Source organism: Moschus berezovskii, chromosome Y, assembly GCF_049115385.1.
Source record: "Moschus berezovskii isolate FMDL1 chromosome Y, NW_MosBer_1.0, whole genome shotgun sequence".
NCBI classification, from domain to species: Eukaryota; Metazoa; Chordata; class Mammalia; order Artiodactyla; family Moschidae; genus Moschus; species Moschus berezovskii.
In genome coordinates, this window is record NC_142489.1 from 45723850 (window position 1) to 45744075 (window position 20226).

Genomic DNA, 20226 nt, shown 5'->3' on the forward strand with positions numbered 1-20226 from the left:
ACCATTGCCACGGGTAGGATTTCCCTCGCTGGCTCCCGGCACACAATATTTATTCTTCTAATCCATGAACACGGTATATTTCTCCATCTATTAGTGTCCTATTTGATTTCTTTCACCAGTGTCTTATAGTTTTCTATAGAAGTCTTTTGTTCCTTTCCTCCTCCCAGCCCAACCCCTCCCTATCCCAGTTTTAGCACGGCACTGGCCTCAGTCTTGACAGGAAGGGGACGGGCCCAAGATGGCAGCAGCCGACGGCAACCACTCGTTCTACCCCATCACGGTGCTCATAGACAAGCTCCGCAACAAGGATATTCAGCTTTGCCCCAACAGCATCTAGAAGCTTTCCACCATTGCTTTGACCCTTGGGGTCGAAAGGGCCCAGAGTAAACTTCTGCCCTTCCTTACAGACACAGTCTACGATGAGGACGAGGTCCTTTTGGACCTGGCAGAGCAGCTGGGCACATTTACCACTCTGGTGGGTGGCCTCGAGTACATGCACTGCCTGCTGCTGCCCCTGAAGTTGCTGCCCACGGTGGAGGAGAAGGTGGTGCTGGATAAGGCAATGGAATCCCTGCGGGACATCTCGCATGAGCACTCCCCCTCCGACCTTGAGGTCCACTTCGTGCCCCTGGTGAAGTGGCTGGCGGGTGGAGCCTGGTTCACCTCCCACACTTCAGCCTGCCGCCTCTTCTCTGTCTGCTACCCCCATGTGTCCAGTGCCATCAAGGCAGAGCTTCAACAGTACTTCCAGAACCTATGCTCAGATGACACCCCCATGGTGCGGTGACCCACAGCCTCCAAGGTTGGGGAGTTCGCCAAGGTGCTGAAGCTGGACAACATCAAGAGCGAGATCATCCCCATGTTCTTCAACCTGGCCTCTGACGAGCAGGACTCGGTGCGGCTGCTAGCAGTGGAGGCATGCGTGAACATCGCCCAACTCCTGCCACAGGAGGCCCTGGAGGACCTGGTGATGCCCACCCTGTGCCAGGCTGCTGAGAACGAGTCCTGGCGCGTCCGTTATATGGTGGCCGACAAGTTCACAGGGCTCCAGAAAGCAGTGGGGCCTGAAATCACCCAGAAGAACCTGGGTCCTTCCTTCCAGAACCTGATGAAAGACTGTGAGGCTCACTGAGGTGTGGGCTGCCGCCTCCGACAATGTCAAAGAATTCTGTGAAAATCTCTCAGCTGACTGTCGGGAGAATGTGATCACCAGATCTTGCCCTGCATCAAGGATCTGGTGTCTGATGCCAACCAGCACGTCAAGTCAGCCCTGGCCTCCATCATCATGGGCCTCTTTCCGATCCTGGGCAAAGACAGCATGATCAAGCACTTCCTGCACCTCTTCCTGGCTCAGTTGAAGGACGAGTGCCCGGAGGTGCGGATGAACATCATCTCCAACCTGGACTGCATGAACGAGGTGATCGGCATCAGGCAGCTGTTGAAGTCCCTACTCCCTGCCATCGTGGAGCTTGCGGAGGATGCCAAGTGGCGGGTGCGGCTGGCCATCATCGAGTATATCCCTCTACTGGCAGGACAACTGTGGGTGGAGTTCTTTGATGAGAAATTCAACTGCTTGTTCATGGCCTGGCTTGTGGATTATGTCTATGCCATCCGCGAGGCGGCCACCAGAAACCTCAAGAAGCTGGTGGAGAGGTTCGGGAAGGAGTGGGCCCATGCGACTATCATCTCCAAGGTCTTGGCCATGCCTGGGGACCCCAACTACCTACACCGCATGACCACACTCATCTGTATCAATGTGCTGTCTGAGATCTGCGGGCAGGACATCACCACCAAGCACATGCTGCCCACCGTGCTGAACATGGCCGGGGACCCTGTTGCCAACTTCCGCTTCAACGTGGCCAAGTCCCTGTAGAAGATCGGGCCCATCCTGGACAACAGCACGCTGCAGAGCGAGGTCACGCCCGTCCTTGAGAAGCTGACCCAGGGCCAGGACGTGGACGTCAAGTACTTCGCCCAGGAGGCTCTGACTGTTCTGTCTCTCGCCTGATGCTGGAAGAGGACCCACCGCCGGCCTACGGTGTCCACCTTCTCCAGCCAGGCCCCTCCCTGGGGGGACAGTGGGGGTTCTTTAGCTGTCACTCCCCGTGCATGGTCTGACCCCAGGTCCCTCCCCCGGCATGGTTCCTCCCTCAGACCGGGACTCCGACTACTCACATCCACCCCTCACGGGGCTGGGGTCGCACAGGGTGGGATGGAGCAGAGCCCTGGGAGGACGGGGCCGCTCCTGCCAGGTGGGGAGTGGCGCAAGCACCCCGGTCGCCAGCCAGTGCTGCTGCATGGGGGCCCCTCCCCCATCTCCTCTGCCTCCCTCCCTTCCTCCTGGTGGTTTTTTGTGTCAGTTGTGCCGTTTTTATTTTATTCCCTTTCCCCCCTTTTCACAGAGAAATAAATGTCTAGAAATTTAAAAAAAGAAGCCTTTTGTTGCTTTAGGTAGATATATCTCTAAGTATTTTATGATTTTCGTTGCAACAGTGAATGGAATAGTTTCCTTAATTTCTATTTCTATTTTCTCATTATTAATATATAGGAATGCAAGGGATTTCTGTGTGTTGATTTTATATCCTACAACTTTACTGTATTCATTGATTAGCTCTAGTAGTTTTCTGGTAGAGTCTTTAGGGTTTTCTGAGTAGAGGATCATGTCATTTGCAAACAGTGAGGGTTTTACCTCTTTTCCAGTTTGGATTCCTTTTATGTCTTTTTCTGCTCTGATTGTTGTGCCCAAAACTTCCAGAACTATGTTGAACAGTAGTGGTAAGAGTGGCCACCATTGTCTTGTTTCTGACTTTAGGGGAAATGCTTTCAATCTTTCACCGTTGAGGATAATGTTTGCTGTGGGTTTGTCATATTAGCATAGGCTTAATGAAGGACAAGTCTAATGAAGCCTCCCATAGGAATACTGAAAAGCCCACAAGCATGACAAAATTAGAGCCTCTTTAGCTTACTACTCCCATACCAGAAATAATATATAAGAAACTGAGCGATTAGGTACCAAAATACTCACCAAAATACTGGGATATATTTAGTATCATGTAGATTTAAATCCCTAGGAATTAAGAACAGCATTGTAAACCATATGAGGTTTCTTCCTGTCAGTTCAATTCAGTTCAGTTAAGTCGCTCAGTCATGTCATATCACAAGTAAGACCAGTTAATACGCAATTTTTAATATTTTAAAGGTTAAGATGACATATACTGCCTGTTAACTTGTGGTGATTTGTCAGATCATACATTGCCCTTGTTTGAAATGCTTTACACAGGCCTTCACGAATGGGATTTTGCAGAGGGAAGTGGAGAAGGAAATGGCAATCCACTCCAGTGTTCTTGCCTGCAGAATCCAAGGGAAGGGGGAGCCTGGGGGGCTTCCGTCTATGGGGTCACACAGAGGCGGACACGACTGACGTGACTTAGCAGCAGCAGCAGCAGCAGCAGCATTGGGTTTGTCATATATAGCTTCTATTATGTTGAGGTATGTTCCTTCTATTCCTATCTTCTGGAGGGTTTTTATCATAAATCCATGTTGAATTTTCTCAAAGGCTTTTTCTGCATCTATTGAGATATTCATTTTTTTCAGTTTGTTAATGTTCTGTATTACATTGATTGATATACTGATATTGAAGAATCATTGCATTCCTGGGATAAAGCCCACTTGGTCATCATGTATGGTCTTCTTAATGTGTTGTTGGATTCTGATTGTCAGGATTTTGTGAAGGAATTTTGCATCTATGTTCATCAGTGATATTGGGCTGTAGTTTTCTGTTTTTGTGAGATCTTTGACAGGTTTTGTGATTAGGGTGATGGTGGCCTCATAGAATGAGTTTGGAAGTTTCCCTTCCTCAGCAATTTTCTGGAATAGTTTGAGTAGAATAGATGTTACCTTTTCTCTAAATTTTTGGTAGAATTCAGCTGTTATGCTTTCTGGCCCTGGGCTTTTGTTTGCTGGGAGATTTCTGATTACAGCTTCGATTTCCGTGCTTGTGATGGGTCTGTTAAGATTTTGTATGTCTTCCTGGTTCAGTTTTGAAAAGTTGTATTTTTCTAAGAATTTCTCCATTTCTTCCAAGTTGTCAATTTTATAGCCATATAATTTCTGATAGCAGTCTCTTATGATCCTTTATATTTCTGTGTTGTCTATTGTGATCTCTCCTTTTTCTTTTCTGGTTTTATTGATTTGGATTTTCTCCCTTTGTTTCATGATGAGTCTGGATAGTGGTTTGTAAATTTTATTTACCCTCTCAAAGAGCCAGCTTTTGGTTTTGCTGTTTTTTGCTATGGTCTCTTTTATTTCTTTTGCATTTATTTCTGCCTTAATTTTAAGATTTCTTTTCTTCTGCTAAACCTGGGGTTCTTCATTTCTTCCTTTTCTAGTTTCTTTAGATGTAGAGTTAGGTTATTTAGTTGACTATTTTCTTGTTTCTTGAGGTACGCGTATATTTCTATGAACTTTCCCCTTAGCATGGCTTTCACAGTGTTCCATAAGATTTGGTTTGTTATGTTTCCATTTTCATTCATTTCTATGCACATTTTGATTTCTCTTTTGATTTCTTCTATGATTTGTTGGCTATTCAGCAGCGTGTTGTTCAGCTTCCATATGCTGGCATTTTTAATAGTTTTTCTCCTGTAGTTGAGATCAAATCTTTCTGCACTGTGGGCAGGAAAGATGCTTGAAATTTTTCAATTTTTTTTGTATTTTCCAAGTCAAAATTTATGGCCCAGGATGTGATCTATCCTGGAAAAGGTTTTGTGTGCACTTTAGAAAAAGAAGAAATTCTTTGTTTTGCAGTGAAATGCCCTATAGATATCTATTAGGTCTATCTGGTCTATTGTATCATTTAAAGTTTGTGTTTCGTTGTTAATTTTCTGTTTAGTTGATCTATACATAGGTGTGAGTGGGGTATTAAAGTCTTCCACTATTATTGCGCTGTTGTTAATTTAGCCTTTCATACTTGTTAGTAACTGTTTTACATATTGCGGTGCTCCTATGTTGGGTGTATATGTTTATAATTGCTATATCTTCTTCTTGGATTGATCCTTTGATCAATATGTACTTTCCTTCTTTGTCTCTTTTCACATCCTTTGTTTTAAAGTCTATTTTTATCTGATATGAATATTGCTACTCCTGCTTTCTTTTGGTCTCTATTTGCATGGAATATCTTTTTCCAGCACGTCACTTTCAGTTTGTATGTGTCCCTTGTTTTGAGATGGGTTTCTTGCAGACAACATGATAAAGGTCTTGTTTTTGTATCTATTCAGCCACTCTTTGTCTTCTGGTTGGGACATTCAACCCATTTACATTTAAGGTAAATATTGATAGGTATGATCCCGTTGCCATTTTCTTTACTGTTTTGGGTTCAAGTTTATGTACACTTTCTGTGTTTCCTGTCAAGAGAAGATCCTTTAGCATTTTTTGGAGAGCTGGTTTGGTGATGCTGAATTCTCTCAGCTTTTGCTTGTTTGTAAGGCTTTTGATTTTTCCTTCATATTTGAATGAAATCCATGCTGGGTACAATCATCTGGGCTGTAGGTTATTTTCTTTCATCACTTTAAGTATGTCGTGTCATTGCCTCCGGCCTGAAAAGTTTCTGGTGAAAGATCACTTGTTATCTTTCTGGGAATCTCCATGTGTTTTATTTGTTGGTTTTCCCTTGCTCCTTTTAATATTTGTTCTTTGTGTTTGATTATTGTTAGTTTGATTCATGTTTGTCTTGGAGAATTTGGCCTTGGGTTTATCCTGTTAGGGACTCTCTGTGTTTCTTGGACTTGATTATTTCCTTCCCCATTTTAGGGAAGTTTTCAACTTTTATCTCCTCAAGTATTCTCTCATGGTCTTTCTTTTTGTCTTTTCTTCTGGGACTTCTATGATTCGAATGTTGGGGCATTTAACATTGTCCCAGAGGTCTCAGAGATTGTCCTCATTTCATTGAATTCATTTTTCTTTTTTCCTCTCTGTTTCATTTATGTCTACAATTCTATCTTCTAACTCGCTTATCCTATCTTCTGTCTCCATTATTCTACTATTGGTTCCCTCTAGAGTGTTTCTGATTTCATCTATTGCATTATTCATTGTATGGTCACTCTTTCTTATTTCCCCTAGATCCTTATTAAATGTTTTTTGCATCTTCTCGATCATTGTCTCCAGGTTATTTTTCTGTAACTCCAGTTTGTTTTCAAGATTTTGAATCATTTTCATTATCAATATTCATAATTATTTATCAGGTAGATTCCCTAAAACTTACTCTTTTTTTTTTTTTGGCTGGGCCTTTGTTCTTTTCCTTTACTTGCTAAGCATTTCTCTACCTCTTCATCTTGCTTATATTGCTCTGTTTGTAGTGGCCTTTCGGTCTTCTGGCACTTTGTGGAATTTTCTTTATTGTGTAGTTTTATTGCTGTGTGTGACCTTGGATGTGTGGCTTTTTAAGGTTCCCTAGTTAGCGAAGCTGCTGTCGGTGTTCTGGTGGGTGGAGCTGGATTTCTTCTTTCTGGAGTGCAATGAAGTGTCCAGTAATGAGTTTTCAGATATCAGTGGGTTTGGAGTGACTTTGGGAAGCCTATATATTGAAACTCAGTGCTGTTCTTCTGTGTTGCTGGAGAATTTGTGTGGAAAGTCTTTCTCTGAAACTTGTTGACCCTTTGGTATTGCCTGGTTTCAGTGTAGGTATGGAAGCATTTGATGAGCTCCTATCAATTAATGTTCCCTGGAACAGCAGTTCTCTGGTGTTCTCAGGATTTGGACTTAAGCCTCTGGCTCTGGTTTTCAGTCTTATTTTTGCAGTAGGCTCAAGACTTCTCCATCTGTCTCTTCCAACGCAGTTCCTTCTGTTTAAGCTTCTTCTGTTTGCTTGTCTCTTCATGTTAATTCCCTTCCTGACACAAGGCGGCAGTGGTAGACATTTTTTTCAGGCACACCTGTTCAGTCGTGCTGTGGGGAGGGAGACAAATACCAGTGGCATCTGTGGGGAGTGCTTGCAATGTCTCAGCCACACTGGGTTTACCCCCGCTCACGGCATGTGTACTGTCCCAGTCTACACCGCACAGGCTCTAGATTGCTCTGCTTGGAACAATCGGAGGCTGTCGCTGGGTTGGATGTACATCCACGGTCTAAGCCGCTCAGCTTCTGATTCTCGGGTACTCCACAGATGTGTAGACTCAGCTAGGCCTGTATTTTTTCCCTTTCTGGTCTGAGCAGCTCAGGTGAGCAGGTGTTTGGCCAGCAGAGTCACTGCGACTTATTGCCTCCCCAATCCCTGCTCCTCAGTTTTCTGGACGTACCACCAGCAGATCTTCTCAGGCAGATATTGACCGGCCAGAACCCAAGAAGTCTTGGTTAGCAACAAGGCCTGCTTGAAGTTTGGTATCAGATGCCTCTCTGGTGCCACGATCGCCTGCTTCCTGCTCTGGCTGTCCTCCCCTGCTCTCTCGGCTGGGGATGGTGGATGGGCTGACCACAGCTGGCTAGCACTGCTCAGTCCTTTGTTCTCTGAGTGGGCCTGGAGGTGTCTTAGCTTGGGGTTTTTCCCCATTTCACGAGGTAACTATCACACAGTCTATTTATCTATCTTAAGTTAGCTCCCTCAGATTGCCCTCAGGGCATTCAAGCCCGGTCCTTACTCTAAGGGATGCAGCCCGAACCTCCCTGCCCAGTCCCAGCTTGCTGGGGGGGGGGGGTGTGGGCGGCTACACTGCTTCTCCCATGGAGCTACTACTGGGCACATAGTCTGTAGGTTTTAATTATTTATTTATTGTTTCTCCTGGTTATGTTGCCCTCTCAGGTTCCAAGGGTTCCCACAGATTCACCAGTGAGTGTTTCCAGTGTCTGGAAACTTCTCTCTTTTTTTAAGCCTCCCTGTCCGGGACAAACCTCCATCCCTCCCTCTTTTCTCTCACTTTTTATCTTTTATGTTATTTCCTACCTCCTTTTGAAGACAATGTCTTGCTTTTATGGGTGCCTGATGTCCTCTGCCGACCTTCAGAATTTGTTTTGTGGGATTTACTCAGCACTCAAATATTCTTTTGATAAATTTGTGGGGGAGAAAGTTGTCTCCCGTGCTATTCCTCCTCCATCTTCCTGTCTCTTCCTTCACACTAATACTTAAAATTTATTCAATTCAAAGATTTGTTTCTTTTAGAGCCTACAGTTCCCATATTTTCTTCAAAAATGCATTACACCATCTTCTATTAACCACCTTAGTTGATATTTGTTACTACTTTCATTAAATATATGTTAGAGTGATTTGAAGACATTGAGACATTGAGTGTCGTTGCTCAGTCAACAAGTTGTCTTCAAATCTTTTGTGACACATGTGCAACAGGTCTCTCTATCGTTCACTATCTCCCAGAGTTTGTTCAAATACATGCCCATTGTATTTCAGATATGGTCCTACCATATCATCCTCTATTACTCCCTTCTTTTCCTGTCATCAATCTTTAAAAGCATCATGGACATTTACAGTGAATTGACACTTTGAATCAGCTGGCCAAAACTGAAGTTTCAACTTCATCATTAGTCCTTCGATTGAATACGTAGGGTTGGTTTCCTTTAGGATCAATTGGCTTAATCTCCTTGCAATCCAAGGGACCCTTAAGAGTCTTTATTTTTTGGAGATTCAAAATCACTACAGATGGTGATTGCAGCCATCAAATTAAAAGATGCTTTCTCCTTGGAAGGAAAGTTATAACCAACCTAGATAGCATATTAAAAAGGAGGGACATTCGTTTGTCAACCAAGGTCCATCTAGTCAAGGCTATGGTTTATACAGTGGTCATGTATGAATGGGTGCGTTGGACTGTAAGAAAAACTGAGGGCCAATAAATTGATGCTTTTGAACTGTGGTTTTGGAGAAGACTCTTGAGAGCCCCTTGGACTTCTAGGAGATCCAACCAGTCCATCCTAAAGGAGATGAGCCCTGGGTATGCGTTGGAATGTAACACGGTAAAGCTGAAACTCCAATAGTTTGGACACCTGATGCGAAGAGCTGACTCATTGGAAAAGACCCTGATGCTGGGTAAAATTGAGGGCAGGAGGAGAAGGGGATGGTAGAGGATGAGATACTTGGATGGCATTTCTGATCAATGGACATGAGTTGGGGTGGTCTCTGGGAGTTGGTGTTGGAAAGGGAGGCGTGCCATGTTGATGGGGTCACAAAGAGTTGGACATGACTGAGCTACTGAACTGAACTGAAGTGTCTTCGGTAACAGCACAGTTGAAAGCCATCGAATCTCCTTCTCTTAGTCTTCTTTATATTCCAGCTCCAACATCTTCACATGACTACTGGATAAACAGCAGGGACTTGTGAAGTGGAGGCCTTTGTTACCAAGGTGACTGTCTCTTCTAAATACAATGTCTAGGTTTGCAATAGAGTTTTCTCCAAGAAGAAATTGTCTTTTACCTGATGACAGCCCTTCACCAAAGTTGAAAGAATGTGGTCCACTAGAAAAGGGAAAGGCAAACCACTTCAGTATTCTTGCCTTGAAAACCACATGAAGACCATGAAAACAAAAAGATAGGACATTGGAAGATGAACCCTTGGTAGGTTCACGATATGCTTCTAGAGATCCGTGGAGAAATAACTCCAGAAATAATAAAGCAATTGAGCCAAAGCAAAATCAACAACCAGTTGTGAATGGGATGGTGATGGAATCAGGGTTTGATGCTGTAAAGAGCAATATAGCATAGGAACCTGGCATGTTAAGTCCTTGAATTAAGACAAATTGGAAGTGGCCACACAGGAGATGGCAAGAGTGAGCATTGACATTCTAGGAATCAGTGAACTAAGGTGGACTGGAATGGGAGAATTTAACTTACATGACCATTATATCTGTAACTGTGGGCAAGAATCCATTTGAAGTGGAGTAGCCCCTCCAGTGTTCTTGCCTGGAGAATCCCAGGGATGGGGGAGCCTAGTGGGCTTCCGTCTATGGGGTCACACAGAGTCGGACACGACTGAAGTGACTTAGCAGCAGCAGCAGCCATCATATGCAACAAAAGAGTCCAAAATGCAGTACTTGGGTACAATCTCAAAAATGACAAAATGATCTCTGTTCTTTTCCAAGGCAAATGATTCAATAAACGGTAATCAAAAACTTTTCTCTGATCAGTAACGTTGAAGAAGCTGAAGTTGAAAGTTCTGTAAAGACCTACAAGACCTTCTAAAACTAACATTCAAAAAAGATGTCCTTTTCATTATAGGGGACTGGAAGGCAGAAGTAGGAAGTCAAGAAGCACCTAGAGTACCAGGCAAATTGACCTTGGAGTACAAAATGAAGCAGGGCAAAGTCTAATAGTGTTCTGCCAAGAGATCGCACTGATCATGCAAACACCCTCTTCCAGCAACACAAGAGAAGACTCTACACATGGACATCACCAGATGGTAGACACTGAAATCAGATTGATTATACTCTTTGTAGCCAAATTAGAGAAGCTCTATACAGTCAGCAAAAACAGGACTGGAAGCTGACTGTGGCTCAGATCATCAGCTCCTTATTGTCAAATTCAGACAGAAGTTGACGAAAGTGGAGGAAACCACTAGACCATTCAGATATGACCTAAATCAAATCGCTTATGACTATACACTGGAAGTGCAAAATACATGTAAGGGACTAGATTCGATTGACAGAGTGCCTGATGATCTATGAATGGAGGTACCTTCCATTGTACAGGAAATGGGGATCATGACCATCCCCAGGTAAAGAAAGGTGAAAAATGATTGGCTGACTGAGGAGGCCTTACAAATAGCTTTGAAAAAAAGGGAAACAAAAACTAAAGGAGAAAATGAAAGATATATCTATTTGAATGCAGATTTCTAAAGAAAAGTAAGGAGAGAAAGGAAAGCCTTCCTCAGGGATCAGTGCAAAAAAAAAAAAAAAAAAAAAAAAGAATGGAAACAATAGAATGGAAAATATTAGAGATCTCTTCAAGAACATTGGCGATCCCAAGAGAACATCTCATGCAATGATGGGCTCAATAAAGCACAGAAACGGTAGGGATCTAACCGAAGCAGAAACTATTAAGAAGAGGTCGTAAGAATACACAGAAGAACTGTAGAAAAAAGATCTTCACAACGCAGATAATCACGATGGTGTGGTCACTCACCTAGAGCAAAACATGTTGGAATATGAAGTCAAGGGGGCCTTAGTCAACTAAGCTAGTGTAGGTGTTGGAATTTCAGTTGAGCTTTTTCAAATCCTGAAAGATGATGTTTTAGAAGTGCTGCACTCAATATGCCAGCTAAATTGGAAAATTCCACAGTTGCCACAGGACTCGAAAAGGGCAATATTCTTTTCAATCCCAAAGAAAGGCAATGCCATAGAATGTGCAAACTGCGGCACAATTGCACCCATCTCATATGCTAGTAAAATAATGCTTTTTATTCTCCAAGCCAAGCTTCAGCGATACGTGAACTATGAAATTCCAGATGTTCAAGCTGGTTTTAAAAACGGCAGAGGAACTGGAGATCAAATTGCCAACATCCGATGGATCATTGAGAAAGGATGTTCAGTTCATTTCAGTCCCTCAGTCATGTCCGACTCTTTGCGACCCCATGATTCACAGCATGCCAGGCCTCCCTGTCCATCACCAACTCCCGGAGTTCACTCAAACTCATGGCTATCGAGTCGATGATGCAATCCAGCCATGTCTTTCTCTGTCATCCCCATCTTCTCCCACCCCCAATCCCTCCCAGCATCAGACTCTTTTCAAGTGAAACAACTCGTCGCATGAGGTGGCCAAAGTATTGCAGTTTCAGCTTTAGCATCAGTCCTTCCAGTGAACAGCCAGTATTGATCTATTTTGGAATGGACTGGTTGGATCTCTTTGCAGTCCAAGGGACTCTCAAGAGTCTTCTCCAGTACCACAGTTCAAAAGCATCAATTCTTCGGCGATCAGCTTTCTTCACAGTCCAACACTCTCATCCATACATGACCAGGGGAAAACTCTAGCCTTGACTAGATGGACCTTGGTTGGCAAAGTAATGTCTCTGCTTTTTAATATGCTATCTAGGTTGGTCATAACTTTCCTTCCAAGGAGTAAGCGTCTTCTAATTTCCTGCCTGCAATCAGCATCTGCAGTGATTTTGGAGCCTCCCAAAAATACAGTCTGACACTGTTTCCACTGTTTCCCCATCTATTTCCCATGAAGTGTTGGGACCAGAAGCCATGATCTTAGTTTTCTGAATTTTAGCTTAAAGCCAAGTTTTCCACTCTCCTCTTTCACTTTCATCAGAGCCTTTTTAGTTACACTTTGATTTCTGTCATAAGAATGATGTCATCTGCATATCTGAGGTTATTGATATTTCTCGAGGCAATCTTGATTCCAGCCTCTGCTTCTTCCAGCCAACGATCCTCATGATGTACTCTGCAAAGAAGTTAAATAAAAAGGGTGATATTATACAACTTTGACGTACTCCTTTTCCTATTTGGAACCTGTCTGTCGTTCCATGTCCAGTTTTAACTGTTGCTACCTGATCTGCACACAGGTTTCTCAAGAGGCAGGGCAGATGGTATGAAAGGTCCCACCTCTTTCAGAATTTTCCAGATTTTATTGTGATCCACACAGTCAAAGGATTTGCCATAGTCAATGAAGCAGAAATAGATGTTTCTCTACAACTCTCTTACTTTTTCCATGATCCAGAGGATGTTGGCAATTTGATCTCTGGTTACTCTGCCTTTCCTAAAACCAGCTTGAACATCTGGAAGTTCACGGTTCACGTATTGCTGAAGTCTGGCTTGGAGAATTTTGAGCATGACTTTACTAGTGTGTGAGATGATTGAAGTTGTGCGGTCGTTTAAATCATTCTTTGGTATTGCCTTTCATTGGGATTGGAATGAAGACTGACATTTACCAGTCCTGTGGCCACTGATAAGTTTTCCAAATTTGCTGGCATATTGAGTGCAGCTCTTTCACAGCATCATCTTTCAGGATTTGAAATAGATCAACTGGAATTCTGTCACGTCCACTATCTTTGTTCGTAGTGATGCTTTCTAAGGCCCACTTGACTTCATATTCACTTGACTTCACTTTCCAAGATGTCTGGCTCTAGGTCTTTGATCACACCATCACGATTATCTTGGTTGTGAAGATCTGTTTTGTACAGTTCTTCTGTGTTTTCTTGCCACCTTTTCTTAATATATGCTGCTTCTCTTAGGTCCATATCATTTCTGTCCTTTATCGAGGTCATCTTTTCATAAAATGTTCCCTTGGTATCTCTAATTTTCTTGAAGAGATTTCTTGTCTTTCCCATTCTGTTGTTTTCCTCTATTTCTTTGCATTGATCGCTGAGCAAGGCTTTCTTATCTCTCCTTGATATTCTTTGGAATTCTGCGTTCAGATGCTTATATATATTTTTTTTTCTCCTTTGTTTTTCGCTTCTTTTCTTTTCACAGCTATTTGTAAGGCCCCCCAGACAGCCATTTTCCTTTTTTTTCATTTCTTTTCCGTGGGGATGGTCTTGGTCCCTGTCTCCTGTACAATGTCATGAACTTTCGTCAATAGTTCATCAGGCATTCTATCTATCAGATATAATCCCTTAAATCTATTTCTCATTTCCACAGTATAATCATAAGGGATTTGATTTAGGTCATATCTGAAAGGTTTAGTGGTTTTCCCTACTTTCTTAAATTTAAGTCTGGATTTGGCAATAATGAGTTTATGATCTGGGTCACAGTCAGCTCTCGTCTTGTTTTTGCTAACTTTATAGAATTTCTCCATCTTTGGCTGCAAAGAATACAATCAATCTGATTTTGGTGTTGACCATCTGGTGATGTCCATATGTGGAGTCTTCTCTTCTGTTCCTGAAAGGGGTTGTTTGGTATGACCAGTGTGTTCTCTCTGCAAAATTCTACCAGTCTTTGCCCTGCTGCATTCCATGCTCCAAAGACAAATTTGGCTGTTACTCCAGGTGATTTTTGAATTCCTACATTTGCATTCCAGTCCCCTATAATGAAAAGGACATCATCTTTAGGTGTTAATTCTAAATGGTCTTGTAGGTCATCATAGAACCATTCACTCTCTGCTTTTTAAGTGTTACTGGTTGGGGCATAGGCTTGGATTACTGTAATATTGAATGGTTTGTCTTGGAAATGAACAGGGATCATTCTGATCGTTTGGCGATTGCATCCAAGTACAACATTTCGGACTCTTTTGTTCTCCATGATAGCTACTCCATTTCTTCTAAGGGATTCCTGCACACAGCGGTATATATAATGGTCATCTGAGTTAAATTCACCCATTCTAGTCCATTTGAATTCACTGATTCCTAGAAGGTCTATGTTCACTCTTGTCATCTCCTGTTTGACCACTTCCGGTTTGTCTTGTCATGGACCTAACATTCCAGGTTCGTATGCAATATTGCTCTTTGCAGCATCGGACCTTGCTTCCATCTCCAGTCCCATCCACAACTGGGTACTGGTTTTGCTTTGGCTCCATCCCTTCATTTTTGCCTGAAGTTATTTCACCACTGATCTCCAGTATCTTATTGGGTACCTACCCACCTGGGGAGCTCCTCATTCAGTATCCTATTTTTTTGTCTTTTAATACTGTTCTTGGGGTTCTCGATGCAAGTATACTGAAGTGGTTTGCCATTCCCTTTTCCAGTAGACCACATTCTGTCAGACCTCTCCAACATGACCCGCCCATCCTGGGTGGCCCCACACAGCATTGCTTAGTTTCACTGAGTTAGAGAAGGCTGTGGTCCATGTGAAGAGCTCTACTAGTTTTCTATCATCACGATTTCAGTGTGTCTGCCCTCTGATACCCTCTCTCAATACCTACCATCATATTTGGGTTTCTGTTACCTTGGTTGTGGGGTATCTCTTCACGGTTGCTCCAGCAAAGCGTAGCCACTGCACCTTACCTTGGATGAGGGGTATCTTCTCACAGGTAACCCTCCTGATCTTGAATGTGGAGTAGTTCCTCTCAGCCCTCCTATGCCCATGCAGCCAGGGCCACTTGGACGTAGGGTAGCTCTTTTCGCCCGCTGGCCATGGTCTCAGGCCTGGCAGCTCCTCTCGGCCACAACACTGGCCTCGGGCGTGGGGTAGCTCCTCTTGGCCGCCGCCGAGAGTCACTTTTATATCAGAAACCAAATAGATTTACTGATATGATTTATCCGTATAAAAATTCTTTAGGAATGAGGTTTTGCAGGCTTATGGTTTTGGTTGCTATTTAGGTAAGCAGCCTGTATTTTAAGTTGATGCTGAAGTAAAAGCTTGTTGAAAATTACCCTTCAATTTCTAGGAGACCAGTGACGTTGTGATGTCACAGCTACCCTTCACTTGCTAGGAGACCTGTGAATTTGTGATGTCACATCTACCCTTCCACTGCTAGGAGAACAGAACCTTTTGGAACCACTGTGATGGTCTAGGGAGTTTCCCCTTAGGCCAGCCAAGGAGCATTTGAATTTGCTTTGTGTAAAATCAGAAAAATGAGAAAAGTATCTGAAGAAAGATTTTTCTGAGATGGCACATATTTCTTCAGAAGTTCAAGATGTGACTCAAAATGATGAATCCACTGGTTTAGAAACCTCCATCAGATCTTTGTATGGTTATACACTTGCTGGGGATTCGGTTTTGCGATCTCTTATTGAAGAATATGCTTTTCAGGCTTTGTCTGCTTGGAAAGAAAGGCACCTTTCAGAATAATTGAAATCAATAATATGAAAAGTTTAGTTCGATAGCTGAACCTTTATGGGTTTAGTAAAAAGGGACAACCTGTTCAAAGATCTGCTTCACTATCTGACTTTCTGGAATAAGAAAACAGCATCTCTCTTTTGAGCAAGTTATCCCAAAATTTTCACTTATTAGCAATATGTAAGATTAAATCATGTGACCTAGAAAGCATGTTACCATATGTAGTTAAAACGGAATTCAAATTTGAGATAGCAATTTGTTGAAAAAGCTTTATTTTTTGAAGCTGAGAACAGCTGGAGGATATAATATTTGATGTTTAACAAATGGTTTTTCCCGTGGTCATGTAATGATATGATAGTTGGACTGTGAAGAAAGCTGATCACCGAAGAATCAATACTTTTGAACTGTGGTGTTGGAGAAGATTCTTGAGAGTCCCTTATACTGCCAGAAGACCCAACCAGTCCATTCTAAAGGAAATCAATCCTGGATGTTCATTGGAGGGACTGATACTAAACCAGAAACTGCAATATTTTGGCCACCTCATGCGACGAGTTGACTCACTGGAAAAGACTCTGATGCTGGGAAAGGTTGGGGTCGGGAGGAGAAGGGGACGACGGAGAATGAGATTGCTGGATGGCATCACCGACTCTGTGGACATGAGTTTGAGTGTACTCCGGGAGTTGGAGATGGACAGGGAGGCCTGGGGTGCTCTGGTTCATGTGGTCGCGGAGAGTCGGACACGACTGAGCGGCTGAACTGAACTGAACTGAACTAAATAAACTTTCCAATAAACTTGAAACAAGATACGAGTCTTGAAGCTACTTATGGTATTTACTATATATATACAACATATTTTTAGTTGAGGAGCACATTTGTTTCTAACATGTTAGCTGTTAAAACTACTCTGGAGGCGTTTGGTTTGATGGAATTTAATTGGTCTCATTCAAGGAATTATTTTTTTTTTCTAATTTTATTTATTGTAATTGGAGGCTAATTACTTTATATTATTGTATTGGTTTTGCCATACATATACATGAATATGCCCCAGGTGTACATGTGTCCCCATCTTGAATCCCCTTCCACCTCCCTCCCCATCCCATTTCTCTGGTTCATCCCAGTACACCAGCCCCACACATGCTGTATCTTGCATCGAACCTGAACTTGTGATTTGTTGCACATATGATAATATACATGTTTCAATGCCATTCTCCCAAATCATCCCACCCTAGCCCTCTCCCACAGAGTCCAAAAGACTGTTCTATACATCTGTGTCTCTCTTGCTGTCTCATTTACAGGATTATCATTATCACCATTCAAATTCCATATATATGTGTTAGTATACTCTATTGGTCCTTTTCTATCTGCCTTAATTCACTTTGTATAATAGGCTCCAGTTTCATCCACCTGATTGGAACTGATTCAAATGAATTTTTAATGGCTGAGTAATACTCCATTGTATTTATGCACCATAGCTTACTTATCCATTCGTCTGCAGACGGACATATAGGTTACCTCCATGTCCTGGCTGCGATAAATATTGGAGTACATGTGTCTCTTTCAATTCTGGTTTCTTCGGTGTGTATGCCCAAGAGTGTGATTGCTGGGTCGTATGGCAGGTCTATTTTCAGTTTTTGAAGGAATCTCCACACTGTTATCCATAGTGGTTGTGCTGTTTGCATTCCCACCAACAGTGTAAGAGGGCTCCCTTTTCTCCACACCCTCTCCAGCAATTATTGCTTGTAGACTTTGGAATATAAGCCATTATGAATGGCGCAAAATGGTACCTCATTTTGGTTTTGATTTGCATTTCTCTGATTATGAGTGATGTTAAGCATCTTTTCGTCTGTTTGTTAGCCATCTGTATGAAGGAATAAACTTTATAGTTTAGCTTTTAAGGCAGTTTTACCTTGGTTTATAAAGAAACTAAATAATTGTATCCTTTGACTTTAGTTACAGATCTACTATAATTCAAATTTCAAAAGAGGCTATCCTCAACTTTAGTAAGAATAGAAAGAAGATTTGGGATTAACAATGTGTCTGCAATATCTTCATTATTTCGAGATTGCAAGAAGAAGCATGTTAAAGCAAGTGTCAACGTAGATGATTTTAACTCTGATTTTCTTCCTGAAACTAGTGGAGAGAGTACATTTTCAGCCACCACTTTAAGTGTGCCTTTCATACAAAAGCCTCACATCAGCCAGACAGTCGCTAATACAAGAGCTCTAGCTCTGTGTGGCTTACCTTCCCCATCATCAATATCAGTTAGCCAAACAGAACAGATTTTGGGAGATCAACCTGCTGTTTTAAATCAGTTGAGCATGTTTAAGTGGCACTCACATAGCAGCTACACTCAGGTAAATGGCCACGTTGAGGACTTGCCTACTTCAATTACATCGACTTCTCAGAACCACATCGTATCTCCATTTCAGGGCAGTTATTCTAGGCTGATGGTGGAGTCTTCTAAGCTTCCAGATAGATACAGTGATATGTCAGCCCATGACAGTCCTTTCCGTGACCTTCAAAAGAGAGGCAACTCATGGCTCTCAGTGCCAAAGATCACTTATATATCTGCCTCCTCTCTTTGAGGTCAACTCATCAAGAATCATCGTTATGTGAAAACGATGCTAATTAAAACGGACCTATCAAATAAATGCCAGATTATGGAGCCTAATGAAGATTGAAATTTTTGTTGGGAGATGTCAACAAATACCTACAATTCTTGTATTTGAACAATAAACTTACATGTTCATCTTCATAGTTTCATTTTCTTTGTTCAAACAATGAATAGAAAAGTGAGGTTTTAGTTTAATGTCTGGCTGTTTTACTGCACTGTTTTATAAACTCTTCAGAAAAAGAAAATATTCATTATGCATCCTAGATCAATGACACCTGATCTAATATTTGTAAGCAAGAAAACAAGAACAAAAGGAAAAGAGGTAACGGATGTAACGTGATTTCTGCAATCACCCCTGATGAAATGAACGGGGGTCTACATTAGGAGTATGTGGCCGAAGGAAGAGATACAAATAAAAAAAAAAAAATTCAAAATGCATAGTATGTACCTTAGTGCATTCACAGTTACGTTATATTCTATTAGATACTGGTAGAGTCTTAAAAGGGTAGACAGAAGGTTATCTTCAGTATAGAAATTCATTATGTACTTGAAAATATAAAATCATGATGATCAAAATCATGATCACCACTGTACTGTCATTGTGACACCAAAGATAAGATGACATAATCAGTGACTGGCCCATGGTCAGTACAAGATATGTATTTTACAAGTGATAATGTATAGGGACATTTTTGTTCTGCTGTCCTTAATTGAAAGCAACAGTGAAGTAGCTCAGTAGTGTCGGACGCTTTGAGACCCCTGTGCACTGCAGCCTACCATGCTCCTCCATCCATGGGATTCTCCAGGCAAGGATACTGGAGTGGGTTGCCATTTCCTTCTGCAGGGGTCTTCCCGACCCAGGGATTGAACCCAGGTCTCCCACATTTTAGGCAGACTCTTTACTATCTGAGCCACCAGGGAAGATGCTGTCCTTAAGGCACGCCTTTATTTGCTGACACCATGATTCCACCCTATATTTCCTAATGCATGTTTAGATGTTGCTTATCAGTTCCCACAGAGACAGAATAAATTCCTGGTGGTGATGGTAGCACATCAGTATGATTAACAAGTTCTGTGAAGACATGGTATCTTTTTTCCTTAATAATTTCATTGTCTTTCTCTTATACTGTGCTTCCGGAGCTACAATCTCTCAACCTAAATTCAGCCATGCTAAGCCCCTTCTCACAATTTTGTCTCAACTTTTTCTTGGGGTTGGAAGGAACTGCCGTTTGCCCTCCTACCAAGTTGAGCCCAGATTTCAGGACTTCCGTGGGTTTTGGGCCTACTCTCTTTATGTATCTTTCACATCAGCTAAAATTAGAGCCTGCAAATGATACATTTTAAGTACTTACTAAGTTATCAATAAAGAAATGCCATAACCAATCAAATGCTATATACATTACTCAACATATTCCTATAACCTTCAGTATTATCATAATTGACCTTTCCTCTTTAGTGATAACTTTTTCCAAGTTGATAAATATTTATTATATTTACACGAATGTTAAATGTGGGAATTTAAATTATAATAAGACTGCTGCTCTCATGAAATTTACAGTCTATAAGAACCCATTCTAAGCATGTAGTTTCAGGCCCCAGTGCCCTAAAATTCAATAGTAGTTGTGGAGACACGTATATTAAAAAAAGAATCATTAATTTTAATAATCTAGAAAAGTCATGGAGTAAGCAGGGATCAATATCAATGGTTGATCCCAAGTATATTTCACAACGAAAAACTCTGAACAAAGTGTCTGCTTGTTGGACTATCCAGATATCATGAACACTACCTAGAAATCTTTGAAATCTCAAATTTGGGGTCATTCCTTTAGATGATGGTGGCAACATCAAGTCAGATCCCTTTTATGGGGTGGTTACCCACATAGGACAACACCAAATTCAGTTGACCGCTTTAATTCTTGCAGCTAATGAACAGTGAAATCTGTGGAATATCTGTGTAGATAATGGAGTGGT

General features: G+C 42.1%; 2 pseudogenes; both read left to right on the top strand.

Moving 5' to 3' along the window:
• Positions 1–238: 238 nt before the first annotated feature.
• On the top strand, positions 239–2008 carry LOC148773113 (serine/threonine-protein phosphatase 2A 65 kDa regulatory subunit A beta isoform pseudogene; annotated as a pseudogene).
• A 13462-nt stretch (positions 2009–15470) lies between these two features.
• LOC148773114 (heat shock transcription factor, Y-linked-like) lies at positions 15471–18322 on the top strand (annotated as a pseudogene).
• Positions 18323–20226: the final 1904 nt, after the last annotated feature.